At 40.6% G+C, this 17,574-nt stretch overlaps 1 non-coding gene across 1 annotated transcript; it reads left to right on the forward strand.

Moving 5' to 3' along the window:
• Positions 1–11,014: 11,014 nt before the first annotated feature.
• Positions 11,015–11,121, forward strand: LOC149024334 (small nucleolar RNA R71). The gene has a single exon (XR_016171869.1). It is a non-coding gene; the product is annotated as a small nucleolar RNA R71 (small nucleolar RNA).
• The last annotated feature ends 6,453 nt before the right edge of the window (positions 11,122–17,574 follow it).

Below are 17,574 nucleotides of genomic sequence, written 5' to 3' on the forward strand. Positions count from 1 at the left end.
AATGACCATAGTCCTTGTGGAATCGGCAATACTTTTCTCGATCCTGCTGCTCCCCAGGTTTCAAAAGAATTTTAGGTGGCCACTTCAAAATATTTTTTCTTTTGATGATATTTAGAATATCAGCCCGAGGAACATTCAATGGAGTATATTCACTTTTACCGGGAGACCTCTGGCGCCAAGCCTGAGATTTTCCAACCCGATCACGGACATTTTTCTATGGCTTCGCTTCTGCTCAGGAGCCTTCTGTTCCTTATTGGAGACTTTGTTATCTCCATGGCGTGCATCTAGGATCTCCATGACTTCGGCCTGCTTCTGGCATCTCAATACCAACTCAGCATAAGTTGCAGGCATATCCTGTAGTAATAACTCCAGGAGTTTCCGATTAGTGAGTCCAGTGAACAGAGCAGTTTTGGCTACTTGCTCATCCAAATTTTCTATCTCCATCGTTACTTTGTTGAATCTTTTCAAAAACTCTCTGATTGAATCACTTTTTCCTTGTCTGACAGTAAACAAGGTTTCTTCTGTTTTCTTGACCTGTATCTCACTCTGGAATCGCCCTATGAATTTGCGCGCCAATTCATCAAAGTTTACGATCCTTCCAAATGGGAGGTTCGAAAACCACTTTTGTGCTGGCTCTGTTAAAGATGAACCAAAAACCCTGCATAAAGTTTCCTTAGAATTACCTGAAACTGCCATGGTCTGCTGATAATAGCCAATGTGGGCCATTGGGTCTCCGGAGCCATCGAATGTAGAAAAGGTAGGCAAACGGAAGTTATGGGGAAACTGATATCCTGCAATTGGCTCGGCAAAGGGGGTCTTCCGAATGACTGAGTAAATATCCTCAGTTATCCTTCCTTTAGCCAACTGCCCTAACTTCTGATTGATGTTAGCCAATTCCTGACCAATCTGGGTCGGGTGATCTTCAGCGATATGATCACGACCTCGATTAACAGGATCTTCACGTGCTATTCGATCATCACGAACAGTCCGTCCTTCCCGAACATTCCTCTCGTCGCGAACTGCTCGATCATCGCGACTGGTTCTTTTGATAGTTGGTGAGTGAGTTCTCACCCCTGTGTCCAACCTTGTATTTGAATCGGTTGTACTTTCCTGCGGTCTGTCAAACCAATCGTCTCGCCTAGGTTGGTCATCAACTCGTCTAGGTCCTCGGTCATCTTCACGAAAGTTCTGACCGATATTCCGATCTTCAGCCAATCTTTGATCAAGTGGTTGATCACATGGTAACGCGCGTCTCCCTGGATCGCGATGGTCAGGCTCTTGTGGTAACACCACTCGTCTGGTGAGCATGCGGAGTGCTTGGGTCACCTCCAAGAGTTGAATCTTTACTTGATTCAATTGATCTTGGAATGTATCAGGAGGATTACGTCCTCCCTGACCACCATCTACTTCGATAGGATTTTGGCTTCCCTGGGGAACGTCTGGATTATTCACTCCAGGGATCTGAATACCGGAATAGCATTGTGCAGCGGCTGCTGCCGATCTAGTCACCATGGCTTTACAAGTCTTTCCCACAGACGGCGCCAAATGATGCGTCCAAAATCTGCTCAGCCCTTAGATCTTCTCGTGATGACCTACAAAACGAAAGCGTCAGATGTGGCCCGACCGCGGGGGTCGGGAGTCCACCTCCGAAGGCTAAGTCAGTTGATGAACTTAATCACAAACGGCTCTGCTAGAAGCACAGAGCTAAGGAATGAAGAACTGGGAAAGGTGATCTAGATCGTGAGCCCCTGATAGTTTACGTCTACCAGTGTGTATATGAATCTCCGTCCCTCACCTCGTATGGCAGTGAGGTTTATATAGAGTGTACCTTCGAATCTCCTTCGTCAGATGCACTTGAGCCTTCTTTGGGTAGTCGTTGGATCTTAATAGTTAGATCCGTTGAGCGATAGACTTCTACTAGTTTGGACTAGTAGAGGACTCCTGAGATAACCTCTAGGTTATGCGATGATTATCCCTTCGATAATGATTAGCCGCAGCCGTCAATTTGAGTCTGCCATCATTAGGGTAATTAACCTAATCCATAAATTGGATTAGGGCATGCTTGTGGCTGAATAAGTTCTCTTCTTCAGCAAGCTATCTTCTGGATCCGGTTCGCTTGGGAGCGAGTCGATTCCCCCTTTTTTTTCCGAAGGGGTGGGGGGGGGAAAAAAGTATGAAACAGATTAGTTTATATTTTTTCCATATCAAATACTATCACTAAACAAAGACAAAATGCTCTTAAATCAAGCCATCTCAAGTATAAAGTTACCAATCTTAACTCTATTTCATAGAGTTATCACACCCCCAAACTTAAGACATTGCTTGACCTCGAGCAATAAAGACAAGTGAAAATACCAACTAACTACTAATGAAAGCATTAAAAGATCAAAAGAAAAGAAAAGAAAATAGCCTAGCTCAATCATGCAATAGGATGGGTGTTAAGCAGAAGTTGCCTCTTAATCTTTTTCTAAATTTTTTTTAATTTTTTAATTTATTATTATTATTAGTTCCAACACATCTGGCCAATAACACTTAGATGTCATACTTTACTCATCAGGATGCTCTCAAGTGTGTGTGTGTGTGAAAGTTAAGAATCTTGCCTCAGATCACCCTAGTCAAGCTGAATCATGGTCATCAAGTTTAGTTCATTGATCTAATATGTTGACCAAATGATTACCTCTCCACTAATTAGGGATCCATATCCTTTTACACCCCCAAGAACATGTTTCATGCTCTTTTGATCATTTGACCCCCAAACTTATTCTTTTTGATTTTTTTTTTGAATGTTGTTGTCATCCTGCCTTTTTACGCGAATATCGCTCATTTGTGATGAAGATACCCGGTTACTCAACAAGATCACAAACAAGAGTGCCTTGCATGCTCATATTCTGGGCCACCGTTGACGTAAAAAATACACATGGGTTACATGCATATTCCCGGTTACTAGATTGCCCAAAACAGCGGAACATTATTCCCTTTTTTTTTATTATTATTTTTTATGCTCATATTCCGGGCCACCGTTGACGTCAAAAATACACATGGGTTACATGCATATTCCCGGTTACTAGGTTGCCCAAAACAGCGGAACATTATTCTTTTGGGGAAAGGAAAGGGTCAAACTTCAGTCAATATTCACAATGCACAGAGTTCTTGGAAACACCCAAATGGGGACCCCTAATGTGTAAGTCTCAAGGTTCTCATTTAACCAATTCTAAAATCCTAAAACTCTCACATTGATCCAATTTTCCCCAGCTTCTCCAGAGCTTGAAATATCACTTGGTGTATCAATAATATGGCATCACAGATATAAGTAAATGCAGACATCAGATCATTATAGCAGAATTGTGCTAAGATTTCCAACAAAATCAGAGTAAGAGCAACTCATTCCTTAACAACCATCCAAATTTCATGAAAAGCCAAATTAACTACACAAAACATCTACCCAAAATAGGTACTCTAAAACTGGACAGCAACTCTGTACAACAAAAGAAAGCAACTACAAAAGAAAGCTGATGAAAACTAAGCAACTAGGAGCTCCATAATCATAAAGATCACATATGCAATTATTGGAACATTGCAAAGCTTACCCCCAAACTAAAGAGGAGCAGTGTCCTCACAGAGAAAGAAAGGAAAAGAAAGTAAGGGAATCAAAAGAAAACAAAGTAAAAGAAGAGAGAGAACTTCCCTGAATAAGCTAGGCCTCATCATCATCATCAAAGGAATGGAACTCATCATCAGCAGCAGCTGCATCTTCATCCTCCTCATCGATATTAGGAATGTAGTTCCCATCTTGGCCCCAAGGATTAGCGAAGAGTTGGTTGGGAAAAGCGGGGAAAGATTGGAACCGGGTGCTATTCATCCTTAAGTTAGACTCAAGGGCGCAATCACGGGCAGCCACATAACGCATATAATCCATGAAGAGGTCACAAGAAATTTGATGTTCCAGCATCATTTGAAATTGGGTGACTTCTATTTGGCTGAGGCGTTGTTCCAATTGAGTATAACTAGAGGGTGGAGCACTTGAGGTGGAGGAAGTGGGAGGAATAGCTGAGGCAGCAGCAGGAGGGGGTGCACTGGAAGGGGGAGCTGAACTAGGTGTAAGCATGCGAGTGATACTGAAGTGTGTAATGGCACCTTTGTTAAGTGTATGGACATCAAAAGCCTGCACATCAACATGGTTAGCCAAACATAAAGCAGTAATTAAACATGGAAAAACTAAACTACCACCCGACCGAGCAGCACAAGCACAAATGGCCTCATGAATGCGGTGACCCACATTAATCCGATGCCCCTCCAGAATAGAGTGGAGGACCAAAGCTCTATCCACTGAAATAGTTTGGATATGCGTGGAGGGCATTAAGCGGGTTTGTAAGAAATGGTACCATATTTTGGCTGCAGGTTGTGGCGGGCGATAGTCAATGCACCTTGGGGGGATGAGGACCAATCCATGCCATGAGAACATAAAGTCTGGAGAATGTTATGCAAGGCAGTGGGGTCTGCCGAAGCAAGATAGGATTGTGCTCATCCTCTACATTGTCCAATTCATAATAGGCATTAATGGTTGGACCATCTATAGGTATCTGAACCCCCCCTAACATACACCTGGTCCTGAGGTGGGGTAGTGAGATTAGCATATAATTCATAGACGAGGGAAGGGATGTAGGCACCAAGATGGGTGCAAAATTGTTCCCAATGATGCCCAGCTATGATGGATGGGATGAATGTAAATGCTTGGGCTTCATTGGGTTTGAGTTTGAACCCCTTCTCCTGAAGAAATTTCTTGGTGGAAATGGATGTGAAGCGGTCCTCAGCCATGGGAGAGGCAAAATAAGGGGGAACCATTGAAGCACTAGAACTAGGGTCTGTTCTGCTCCTCTTTTGAGGGGCCATTTCGAAGGGAATGCACAAGGTTGGCCCCTAACAACCAATATTGAATTCAAACAAAAACACTAACAAACTAAACAAAAACAGATACAGTAGAAGATAAAAAAACTAATCAAACAGACTATATCAAACAAAAAACTAGAGACACTACAAACGTAGAAAACAAAAACAAACAAATAACAAACAAATAACTACAACTAATGAAACAAATAACAAGAACAAACAATTAAGAACAGAGGATATGTATCCGACGACCTAGAAATTTTGTGTTGTTGTGTGCAAGTGATGGTAGCTCCAAAACAGAACCTAAAACAAAATAAAAATTGCACATAGGCGAACGAAAACAAACACTAAAATAGTATAAGAATAAACACATAAACCACAAACCAAAAATGAACATACGACACAAACACAGCCAAGCAGAAATTTCACAAATGGGGAAGGGAAGAAAGGAAATGGGGAGAACACTTAGCTGATGTGGTGTAGGGAAGATGGAATGTTGAAACACAACAATAATTTGCACGAAGCCCAGTACAGCACCGGAGTCCTCTGAGAAGCGATTCGATTGTAGAATGGGGAAAAATTAGGGTTTTAGTGGAATAAGGACTATCGGTGAAGATGAAGGTACAGTGGTGCGTGAATGGAGGCAAATGGATGTTTGAAAGTCTTTGAGAAGCAAGAAAAATGAAGATGAGAGGAAGATGAGTTGCAGTGGAGAAGAGAAGATGGTGCCGTGAGGGTCGAAGAGGTAAGCTGAGTGTGTTTTCGTTTTGATTTAATTTCAGTGGGAAATGAGAGGGTTAATGGGTTTGGGGTGGTATTGGTTTAGAAGGGTTTAAAACAAATGGGTTCGAGTCAGTATGGGTAAATAATGGTCTAATAGAAGTGTTGAAGTGTATTTTTGATGGGTTGGTTGGGTTTGATGTTAAACCGGGTCAGGTGAGCAGTTTTATCCTTGCTGTGGTGTTGCTGCAGCATTGCTACAGCAACGAACACATAATGTAATTTTCAACAGAGAATGTAATTTGTCAACAGAACATGTAAGATCCGTAGCTGGGGATCAAAACTTTGTAGTAGTATTGCTGCAACATCACTACAACAAAGATAGTGAAAGCTTCTAGATATTGAAACATGTTCTGTTCAGCAGTTTGGTTGAATGATAAGTTTGGCAAAGCAACCACTCACTCTCTTTTTGTTCCCCACACTCCCTGCACATCAAAGATACATGTTAGCAAATTATCTATCAGTTCAGTTTTTTTTTTTTTTTTTTTTCACACATTGGGAACTACTCATGACTCTATTAAACACCTAATGAACTAATAGCACACAATTAAACTAAAAATAATGAAATCTAATTGACCTCCCTCCTTTTTAAGCATCTTAAAGGATGATTGAAGATTTTTCCCGCTCCAATGGTGCTCCCCAATAATGCTTGATTCTCTGCCCATTGACTAAAAATTTCCTGTTAGAGATGCCATCTTGCAACTCCACTGCTCCATGTGGAAATACTGTCATTTTTGTAAATGGACCTGACCATCTTGATTTCAGCTTTCCTGGAAATAGTTTGAGTCTGGAGTTGAACAGCAGAACTTGCTGACCTGGTTCAAATACCCTATTCAAGATTTTCTTATCATGCCATTTCTTCACTTTCTCCTTATAGAGTTTGGCATTCTCATATGCTTGGAGCTTGAACTCATCAAGTTGATGGAGTTGTAGCATTCTCTTTTCACCAACCAAAGTGGATTCAAAATTGAATTTCTTAATTGCCCAGTATGCCTTATGCTTTAGTTCCAATGGTAGATGGCAAACCTTTCCAAACACAAGTTGGTATGGTGACATTCCAAAATGTGTTTTGTAAGCAATTCGGTAGGCCCAAAGGGAGTCATCTAACCTTATAGACCAATCCTTCCTTATAGGGCAGATTGTTTTCTCCAAAATCAACTTGATCTGCCTATTAGAAACTTCAGCTTGCCCATTTGTTTGGGGATGATAGCTTGAGGCAACCTTATGACGAACCCCATACTTAGACAATAAAGCTCCAAGGTATTTGTTGCAAAAATGTGAACCTTCATCACTGATTATGGCTCTTGGAGTACCAAATCTAGTGAAGATGTTCTTTTTCATGAATTCAATAACCACCTTGGCATCATTAGTTGAACAAGCAGCAGCCTCCACCCACTTGGATACATAGTCCACTGCTACTAAAATGTAAAGATTGCCATATGAAGGAATAAATGGCCCCATGAAATCAATTCCCCAAACATCAAACAATTCTACTTCCAAGATATTGGTTAAGGGCATTTCATTCCTTTTGGAGATGTTTTCCACTCTTTGACATCTATCACATTTTTGAATGAATTGATACGCATCTTTGAACATACTTGGCCAATTAAACCCCGATTGCAAGACCTTTGCTGCTGTCCTATCTCCTTGATAATGTCCACCATATGGGGAGTCATGGCATTGCCTCAACACATCCTCTACTTCTATCTCAAGGATGCAACGCCTCAATATTTGATCTGCACATAGCTTGAATAAGAATGGCTCATCCTAGAAATACCTTTTAACCTCATGTAGAAATTTCTTCCTTTGTTGAGTGGTCATCATAGGGGGTAGAAGTCCGCTGGCTAAATAATTAGCAAAATCAACATACCAAGGTGTTTGTGAGAGGGAAACAGCAAAGAGTTGTTCATCAGGGAAGACTTCTTTAATTTCAAATTCAGCTGCTTGGTTTGGATTTTCCAGCCTAGACAGATGGTCAGCCACTTGATTTTCAGTCCCCTTCCTATCTTTTATCTCCAAATTGAACTCTTGAAGCAATAAGATCCATCTAATCAGCCTTGGTTTAGCATCCTTCTTGTGTATCAAATATTTGATGGCTGAATGATCTGTGAACACAATGACCTTTGCCCCCACTAGATAAGCTCTAAATTTGTCAAATGCAAACACAACTGCCAAGAGTTCTTTTTCAGTGACAGTATAGTTCAATTGTGCTCCTGATAGGGTCCGACTAGCATAATAGATTGAATGGAATACCTTATTCTTACGCTGTCCCAAAACCGCTCCTACAGCCCAATCACTAGCATCACACATGACCTCAAAGGGAATGGACCAATCCGGTGCCACAATGATGGGTGTAGAGATTTGCTTCTTCTTCAACTCTAAAAATGTTGTCATACATGCTTCATCAAAGCTGAACTGACTTTCTTTTTCAAGCAGGCTACACAATGGTTTAGATATTTGTGAAAAATCTTTTATGAACCTTCTATAAAACCCAGCATGGCCAAGAAAACTTCTAATCCCTTTCACACTTGATGGTGGTGGTAATTTTTCTATAATGGCAACCTTGGCTTTGTCAACTTCTAGACCATGTTTGGAAACCTTATGTCCAAGAACAATCCCTTCTTTAACCATAAAATGGCATTTTTCCCAATTGAGGACTAAATTGGTTTCTTCACATCTCTGTAGAACTTTTGCCAAGTGAGTGAGGCATTCAACATATGTTTCTCCAAAAACTGAAAAATCATCCATAAACACCTCCACAAATTGTTCCACCATATCAGTAAAAATGGCCATCATACACCTTTGGAAAGTGGCTGGGGCATTACATAGACCAAAAGGCATTCTTCTAAAGGCAAAGGTACCATAAGGGCAGGTGAAAGTGGTCTTATGTTGATCTTCAGGAGCAATGGCTATTTGATTGTAACCTGAGTATCCATCTAAGAAGCAATAGTACTCTTTTCCAGCCAATCTATCAAGCATTTGATCAATGAAGGGCAGAGGGAAATGATCTTTCCTTGTAGCCTTGTTGAGCTTTCTATAGTCCATACATATTCTCCACCCACTCACTATCCTTGTAGGTATCAACTCCTTGTTATCATTCTCCACAACTGTCATTCCTCCTTTCTTGGGGACACATTGTACTGGACTCACCCACTTGTTGTCTGAAATTGGATACACAACCCCACTATCTAACCATTTAATGATTTCCTTTTTAACCACTTCCTTCATAATTGGATTCAGCCTCCTTTGATGCTCCACATAATTACTACAGCAGTCTTCCAACAAAATTTTGTGCATGCAAATTGATGGGCTGATTCCCTTGATATCTGATATGGTCCATCCTAATGCTTTGCTGTATTTCTTCAGCACTTTAATTAACATATCTTCTTGCTCTGCTGTTAGCACTGCTGAAATGATAACCGGGAGTGTCTTGTCTTCACCCAAATAGGCATATCTAAGGTGTCCTAGAAGAGGCTTCAATTCTAACACAGGAGGCTCTTCAATTGATGGCTTAAGGGATGGAGTTGCAAGCTCAGATAATACAAGAGGATCAAATCTATTCCCTCTTAATGTCTTAGCTGGTCTTGCATCTAACCAAGCCATGCAGCTACTTGCTTCATCACCTACTTGTGCAATTTCATATGCCAATGAAAGCTCTAATGGATCTTTAATGCCCTTTGTCTCCACTTCTTCTAAAACCAGCTCTTCAATAATATCTACAATAGAGCATTGCTCTACCTCATCTGGAGATTTCATTGCCTGGAGAACATTGAAAGTAACTTGCTCTCCATTTACCCTCATAGTTAATTCTCCTTTATGCACATCAATCAAAGTCTTTCCAGTGGCCAAGAAGGGTCTTCCAAGAATGATGGGCACATCTCTATCAGCTTCAAAATCAAGAACAATGAAATCAGCAGGGAAGATGAACTTATCAACTCTTACCAAGACATCTTCAATTTTTCCTTCAGAGTGAGCTAAGGATCTATCAGCCAGCTGAAGTGTTACTGTAGTTGGCCTTGCTTCTCCCACACCAAGCTTCTTGAAGATTGACATTGGCATAAGGTTAATGCTAGCTCCAAGGTCACAAAGGGCTCTCCCAATATAATTCTCTCCAATAGCACAAGGAATGATGAAACTTCCAGGATCCTTTAATTTTTGAGGAAGCTTGTTCAACAAGAAGGCACTACTCTCTTGTGTCATGGCTACTGTCTCAAACTCTCCAAATCTCTTTTTTTTAGAAAGGATGTCTTTCATGAATTTCACATAATTTGGCATTTGTTCAAGTGCTTTTACCAATGGTATATTGATGTGGAGCTCCTTCAAAACATCCAAGAATTTCTTGAATTGATGGTTTTATTGTTGCCTTTGAAATATTTGAGGAAAGGGGGGTGGTTTATAAGGCAATTTTTCTGGAGAACCCTGTTGCAATGGGGCTGTAGCTGGTGGTTCAGCACTCTGGTTTTCAGAATCAGATTGGTCCTTTTGAATAGCCACTGGATCTTCCTTTTCCCCTTCTTCTTGAACAGGAATAGGCTCCTTCGGTTGACTGGACTTAAAATGAGGTGGCTCTAGAGGTTTCCCACTCCGTAATGAAATAACCTTGCAATGCTCTTTGCCTTCACGCCTAGGATTTCCAGTATCACTTGGCATTGATCCTTGAGGTCTGTTGCTTAAAGCATTAGCTAGCTGCCCAACTTGATTCTCCAAATTTCTCAATGAAGCTGCTTGGCTCTGAATAATTGCATCATTCTTTGCCATGTATTCTTTCAATAGAAGCTCAATTGATGAAGAAGGTTCCATAAGCTGAGTCTTCACTTGCTGTTGAGTACTTGGAAGCTGATAAGGTCTAGTTGGGATAGATGATGGGCCTACATTCTGTCCTTGACCATTCTAAGAGAAGTTAGGGTGTTGCCTCCAACCAAGATTATAAGTGTTGGAATATGGGTTATTAGCTTTGCTGAAATTACCAACATAGTAGGTTGATTCTGGGTTAGATGGACAACTATCAAAGACATGCTCCCCACCACAATATGTACAAGAGACTGCTGGATTTTGTTGAGGTTGTATAGCTGCAGCCAAGTTTATAGATTTTAGCACACTAGTTAGGGATGATACTTGTGCAGTTAAGGCTGTCACTGCATCCAACTCATAAATTCCTGCCACCCTCTTACTTGCAGCAACTCTTTCAGCTAGCCATTGGTAATTGTTGTTGGACATCCTCTCCAAAATCTCATAAGCCTCATTGTAAGACTTTGCCAATATAGCCCCATTTGCTGATGCATCCACTATGGACCGAATTTGTCCACTTAAACCATTGTAGAAAGTCTCCATCTAAATCCAATGAGGAATGCCATGATGAGGACATTTACGCAAGAGCTACTTAAATCTTTCCCATGCCTTATATAAAGACTCACTGTCCAACTGTTGAAAACCAGTTATGTCATTTCTGAGCTTCTCTACCAAATCATTCAATGTAGCTACTGATTGTGGAGGTAAGGAGTTCAACCATGCTCTTGCTCTATCCCACAATGAATAAGGGAATAGCTTCAATCTCAGAGCCTCTTCAGTTGCTCCAGGTATCTTGAAAGAGTCACTTACTTCCATGAAGAGTCTAAGAAGGAGATGAGGATCTTCTGTTGGCAGCCCACTGAATTGTCCCACAGTTTGAAGCATTTGGAACATCACCGGCTTAAGTTCAAAATGTAGTGCTTGAATATCTGGCCGTACTATGCTTGGATTCAGCTCATGCAACATGGGGACAGCATATGCTCTGATGGCTCTATCTCTATCATCACCCTCAGCTGCCATATTATTCTCATTATTATTCAATCCATTTCTCACTGCTTCAGCCATTGTTGGAACTACTGCTAGGCCTCGCTGCTCCCTTCTTCTAGCTCGAAATGTCCTTTCTATTTCAAAGTCAAAGGGTACAAACTCTTGATCGGCAAGCGTGTTCATATAAGGGTAAAAGCACCTGGAAATACAAGAAAACTAATTTCAAAGTAAAGAATTTTCAATAGATAACTAAAACTTACTTCTACACTAATTATTAAAGACAAAATTCCCCGGCAACGGCGCCAAAAACTTGTTGCTTGTATCTCAAGATATTACGCAAGTATACGTATCGCAATCAAGTAATAAATGATAAGTAAAGTATCGATCCCACGGAGAATTATATCCTTAACTTTCAATGTAAAAGTAAAATTGATTTAAATGAAATTAACAAGGTTGATTGGTGATTGACTAACTAATTAACCAAATGACAAGTAAAGAAAACTAAGAAACTAAAATGTAGATTAAGCAATGGAAGAAACTTAGTGAGTGACAAGTGTGTTAGGAATCAAGTTTCCCTTCCCTTGAATTTTATAATGCAAATACTAAAGCAATACTACAACCCCAAGATAATTCAAGAACTTGGAACGAATGGCAATATGGTATTTTCCAATACACATAAGCTAGCATCCTAAATCAACATCTGCATATTCCTATGAAGAATTGAATTAAGAATACAATTTAAACACAATCCAATCAATGATAATGTGAGGTAATTGGGTATTCCTACCCAACCTACTAATTAACACAACCTAATTAAAGATTATGTTAACTTACACAATTCAACAAACACCTAGACTCCATTAATTTTCCAATTAATGAAATCATAACATTCATTCAAGAAAGATCATTCAAGAACTGAAATTAGTCAATATAACATGCTGAATTCATTAACAATAAAGTGGATTGCAATAAAACTAAAGAACACATGATTAGTTTCATATCAAAATTCAGGTTTAGGTACTACTATCATCCCAACACAGCAAAGATTTAGCCCATAACAGAATTCAAATGCATAAAACCAAGTATAGTTGACATGAGACTAGAAAGTAAGAAGATAGAGTTATAAAAACAAGAAAAAACTAAAGCTTCAATGCTTCCACACGAGCTCCAGCCTTCTTCTCCAGCAAATCAGCAACTCCAGCAGCTCCTTGCTTCCACAAGAGCTCCAGCATTCGTTCTCTACCTCTCCTAGCTTCAGCCGAGCACTCTCTTGCCTCCCTTAGCCCAATGTGCCTCATTCCTCTCCTTTGCCCCCCTTCTCTTTCTTCCAAAAATGCTTTCAATCATTAGGTTAGATTCTGGCCATAGGATTAGAACATTCTTCCTGAGATCAAGGGCTGAGAACAATCATATATTTACAAGAATCATGTCCTCTTCAGTTAGCCCCTTCTGGTCATTTCCACCTGTATTAGATCTAAGAATATTCTGCTCCGTTTTGCTGCAGCAACTTCACAGCAAAATTAGAGGAAAGTTTCTTCTCCTATTATGGCTCTTTACCTACATTTTTCAAAAGAAAGAGAAACAGTCAAATTCATCCACAAATCTGAAGAGAAATTCATGTAAAGGTGATAATAATGAGCTAAACAAGATTCAACATGTTAAGACCAAATAAGACTACATCTAATGAATACTATCACTAAAACAAAGACAAAATGCTCTTAAATCAAGCCATCTCAAGTATAAAGTTACCAATCTTAACTCTATTTCATAGAGTTATCAACAGGTTGGGAAGAAAAGGTCTCTTAGGCCAAGGTTCACTATCTGATTTGCCAACCTGTGAGTCATGTCTAGCAGGAAAAACAACTAGAAAACCATTTAAAAAGGCTTTGAGAGCGTCTCTTCCTTTAGAACTTATCCATTCAGATGTGTGTGGACCCATGAATGTGCATACTAGAAAAGGACAGGCTTATTTCATCACATTCATAGATGACTATACATGGTATGGTCACGTTTATCTAATTTCTCATAAGTCAGAAGCTATAGAATGTTTTAAGAAATTCATGAGCTTAGTTGAGAATCAGTTAGATAAAAAGATTAAAACTCTTAGAACGGATAGAGGTAGAGAGTATCTCTCCAATATGTTCAAAGGGTTGTGTGATGAAAAAGGGATATCTAGACAACTTACTATTCCAAGGACTCCACAGCAAAATGGGGTTGCTGAGAGGAGGAATAGAACCTTGCTAGACATGGTGAGATCCATGATGGCGCAGGAAAATCTACCCATCTCTTATTGGGGAGATGCTTTGCTGACTGCGGCCTTTATCCTCAACAGAGTTCCAACCAAATCGGTTTCTTCCACACCATATGAGTTGTGGACCGGAAGGAAGCCAGATTTGAGTTTCTTGCGTGCATGGGGATGTGCAGCATATGTTCACTCTTCTTCTCAGCAATATGGAAAGCTTGGACCCAGAGAAAGAAAGTGTATCTTTGTGAGGTATTCTGAACCCTCAAAGGGTCATGTCTTCATTGGACTAGATGAGGGTGAGAGGAGAGTAGAACTTAAGTCTAGGGATGCAACATTCTTGGAGAATGATTTTCCATCTCTTTCAGGAGTTAACAAAGAATCATCAGAATTCTTTGAAATACAATATAGTGGTCTTGTCACTCTAGGATTTGAATTCTTGATAATGAACCTGAGGTTCATCCAGAAGATCCTAGTGGGAGTGGGAGTGCAGATGTGATAGCTACCTCAGAGGGTGAGCAATCAGACATGCACTTGCGCCGTAGTGGGCGCGGCCTAGTTCCTTATCGACGTTTCGACATAGAGGATGAAGCCTACATAGTAACTCCTGAAGAGATCAACTGTGAGATGACTTTAGTCGATGAGCATGAACCGAAGAGCGTGCAGGAAGCTCTTACAAGGTCAAGCTCAAAGGAATTGTAACAACCCCCGTATTTCTAACCCAGAATCCGTATTGCAGGTCTGAGAACCCGAAGGTCTAGTTGGATTATTTTGTGGAGTGTCTGGATAGAAGTCCATGATCCATATCCAGAACCCATGGATCTGGATTCTCTTGTTGAAGAATCTGCCTTACTAGGAAGTTGGATCTCTGGTAGAAGGCAAGTGGTGTTTGGAGATGTTCGGAATAAAGGTAAGACCTCTCCCATGTGTTATTTAGGGCTAGGTTGTGGTTGGGTTTCAACCCCCTGAGCAAAGCACCCTTGTATAGCAATATACTTGGGGGCAGTTGCTAGTGGCGGTTGATTAAACCAAGCGACTGCCTTAAGCAACCGCTCAGTTTTGCTTGTGGGAAAATGCCCTATTTTGCCCCCTGTTCGTTATAAATAGCATCCCTAGCCCTATTAACGCATTATTATGTTCAAGATTGCTATTTTGGGCGATTAGGCAGCAGTGGAAATGTGCTAGAAGGTGGGCGAAGTGTTGTTAATGATATGGAACCTTTTCTCTTCTATTCCTGATGATTCTGGTTAAGGTAATGAATCTCCATCTGAGATTCTCTTCTTTTTAACCTATAATTGATATGAACCCATCCCCATTTTGTTAGTGGTTACCCAATTGATTAGTTGTATCTCCCTTTTCAATGTTCTTGATGAGATCCTGTCCAGAAACAAATCCCTGCATTTGTTAATGGATGGATCTAATCAAGGGAAATGATTTGGGTATTAAATCTTAGTTAATTTTAAGGTTTCTTGTTACCCCTTTGTTCTAGAGCTTTTAAGATTGAAATTCGGACTAAGATCATCCCAAAACGGATTGAAATCGGATGATAAAAAGTCTGATTTTCGGAGTTGGAAACTGCCTGAAACAGGGGTGGTCGCTTGTGGAGGTCGCTTAACCTAAGCAACTGCCACTAGTGACCGGCTGGTTTCCAGTAACTGTGTAGGTTTGATTTTGGATTTGTTTTGACTCTTGACTCTTATACATTCTTGTAACCCGGTATATAGGTGTCCTTTGTTTCTACTTAAAGTTTTATAATTGTGTTTGGATTGCAATTTAAAGGACTTCTACTAAATTACAGGTAAGGACATGCATTCTTATTTATATGCAATTACATATACATGAAGATTTAGTTGTTCTATTTACTAATCTTTGATCATGTAACTTGTTGTAATTGTATAAAGCATATGAATCTTATTGTATACTTGCTGTTTGTGGTGTTCCTTGATGTACTTCATCTTTTATGATATTGCACAACTGTTCATGGTATGATAAAGAGTGATGTAGTGTACTTGTGATGGAAGGGGTATTCCATTGGGATATCTTGGCTGAGATATCGAGGGCTGTGGTCTGGGACACATGCTCACTGATGCCTCTAACACTATCATGATTACTGGATGACATACCTAGGAGAGTCTAGAATTGCATGGCTAGGTACCCCACATGGTATTACCCTTTCGGTAGGGGAATTGAAGACGGGTGACCCGTGACAATGGCGACGTGACTCTGTTTCATCCTACAGCGGTAACCAGTCTCATACGGAGACTCAGTGGTCCACTATTTGTCATGCAATGGTAGGGTTGCATATGTTAGGGTTGGGCTCATGGACGTCCAAGGAGCGGACCGGGTGTCGTGAGGAGTCATGAGAGCATCCGCCCCAATAATATGTGGATGACCATAGGGTTAAGGAGTGGAGTCCAATAGCGGTAGGCAGTCCGTGAGGGTTCTCACTCCTAGGTTGCGAAGGATACTGAACCGAGTTGGTTGGTGCCATAGGGGAAGTATCTGGACTTCATATAGTATGTTACCATTATGACTTGCATTGGATTAGAAACCCCGACATGTGCCAGTACTCATTGCCAATGGTTGTGGTGAGAGAGTGTTGACTTATCCCCAGCCATGGTTTGAGAGCCAGGTGTGGACTTACCCCCTTTGCCCAGGATCCCTACAGAGGTAACCAGTCCTTGCCGGATCAGAGTGACTAGACCTACCCAGAGGAGGGCTGGTGTATATCTTAAAACATGTCAGCTGTTAGAGACTTGCATAGTTAGATCTTAGTAGCATTCATATTTCCGCATACCATCCATATCATTTCATATGTGCATTCGTGGATTGTATTGACATATATATGAGAATTGCTTGTTCCTTATGCGTTTCGTCATAACTCATTCCTTTCATTGTATATATTATATGAGTGTACAGATGGCAGCACAACATTAGAAGTTGGAGATGATTCGTACCAAAGAGCCTTCTCCTATGAATGATGTGGCACAGATAGTGGTACATGAACTTGCAAAGCATGAAACCTCCTGAAGATGCTTGGTGTGCGCTTATAGCATCCATTGATGGCTGACGGAGGTAGATTGCTAGGATTTTGATGATCGTATGGAGAAAGATTGGAGGACCCCCTTTACTTGCTAATTTAGAAAACCAGTTTTTAGATTTAGAAAAGAAAATCGGAAAGAAGATTATTTGTTTTATTTATTTTGCTTCCGTTGAACTCGATATTACATTTGATTCTTGATTCTTTCCTTTGATTCTTTCTTGGATATTTATTTGAGTATTTGGACTCCTGTAACCTTTTTATTAATTATTGCACTTATTCTTGCTCTTGGTTGTCTATACTTGTGTTTATTATTATTGATGGGTAAGACCATGGATCCTGTGACGGTTCACTCTCACGGGTTTTCGGGTGGATAACCGAGACCGGCGGGTGGGGTGTGACAAGAATGGTTGAAAGCAATAGAGGAAGAGTTGGAGTCGAGGAAAGTTAATCATGTCTGGGACTTGGTTGACTTGCTGCTGGGCCGAAAGGCAATTGGGAACAAGTGGGTTCTCAAGATCAAGAGAAAGGTGGATGGATCTATTGAGAGATTCAAGGCTCGTTTAGTGGCTAAGGGCTACACCCAACGAGAGGGCATTGATTATGAGGAAAATTTTTCCCTGGTGGTTAGGTTTGCCTCAATCCGCCTCATACTAGCCATTGTTGCTCAGTTGGACTTGGAGCTTTATCAGATGGATGTAAAAACTGCTTTTCTCAATGGAGAACTTGAGGAAGAGATCTATATGGATCAACCTCAAGGCTTTGAAGCTAATGGACTTGAGCGCAAAGTGTGCAAGCTTAAGAAGTCCATATATGGCTTAAAGCAAGCATCTAGACAGTGGAATGTGCG

This window comes from Hakea prostrata, chromosome 2 (genome assembly GCF_041222555.1).
Source record: "Hakea prostrata isolate BN-2017 chromosome 2, UWA_Hpros_2, whole genome shotgun sequence".
Classification (NCBI taxonomy): Eukaryota; Viridiplantae; Streptophyta; class Magnoliopsida; order Proteales; family Proteaceae; genus Hakea; species Hakea prostrata.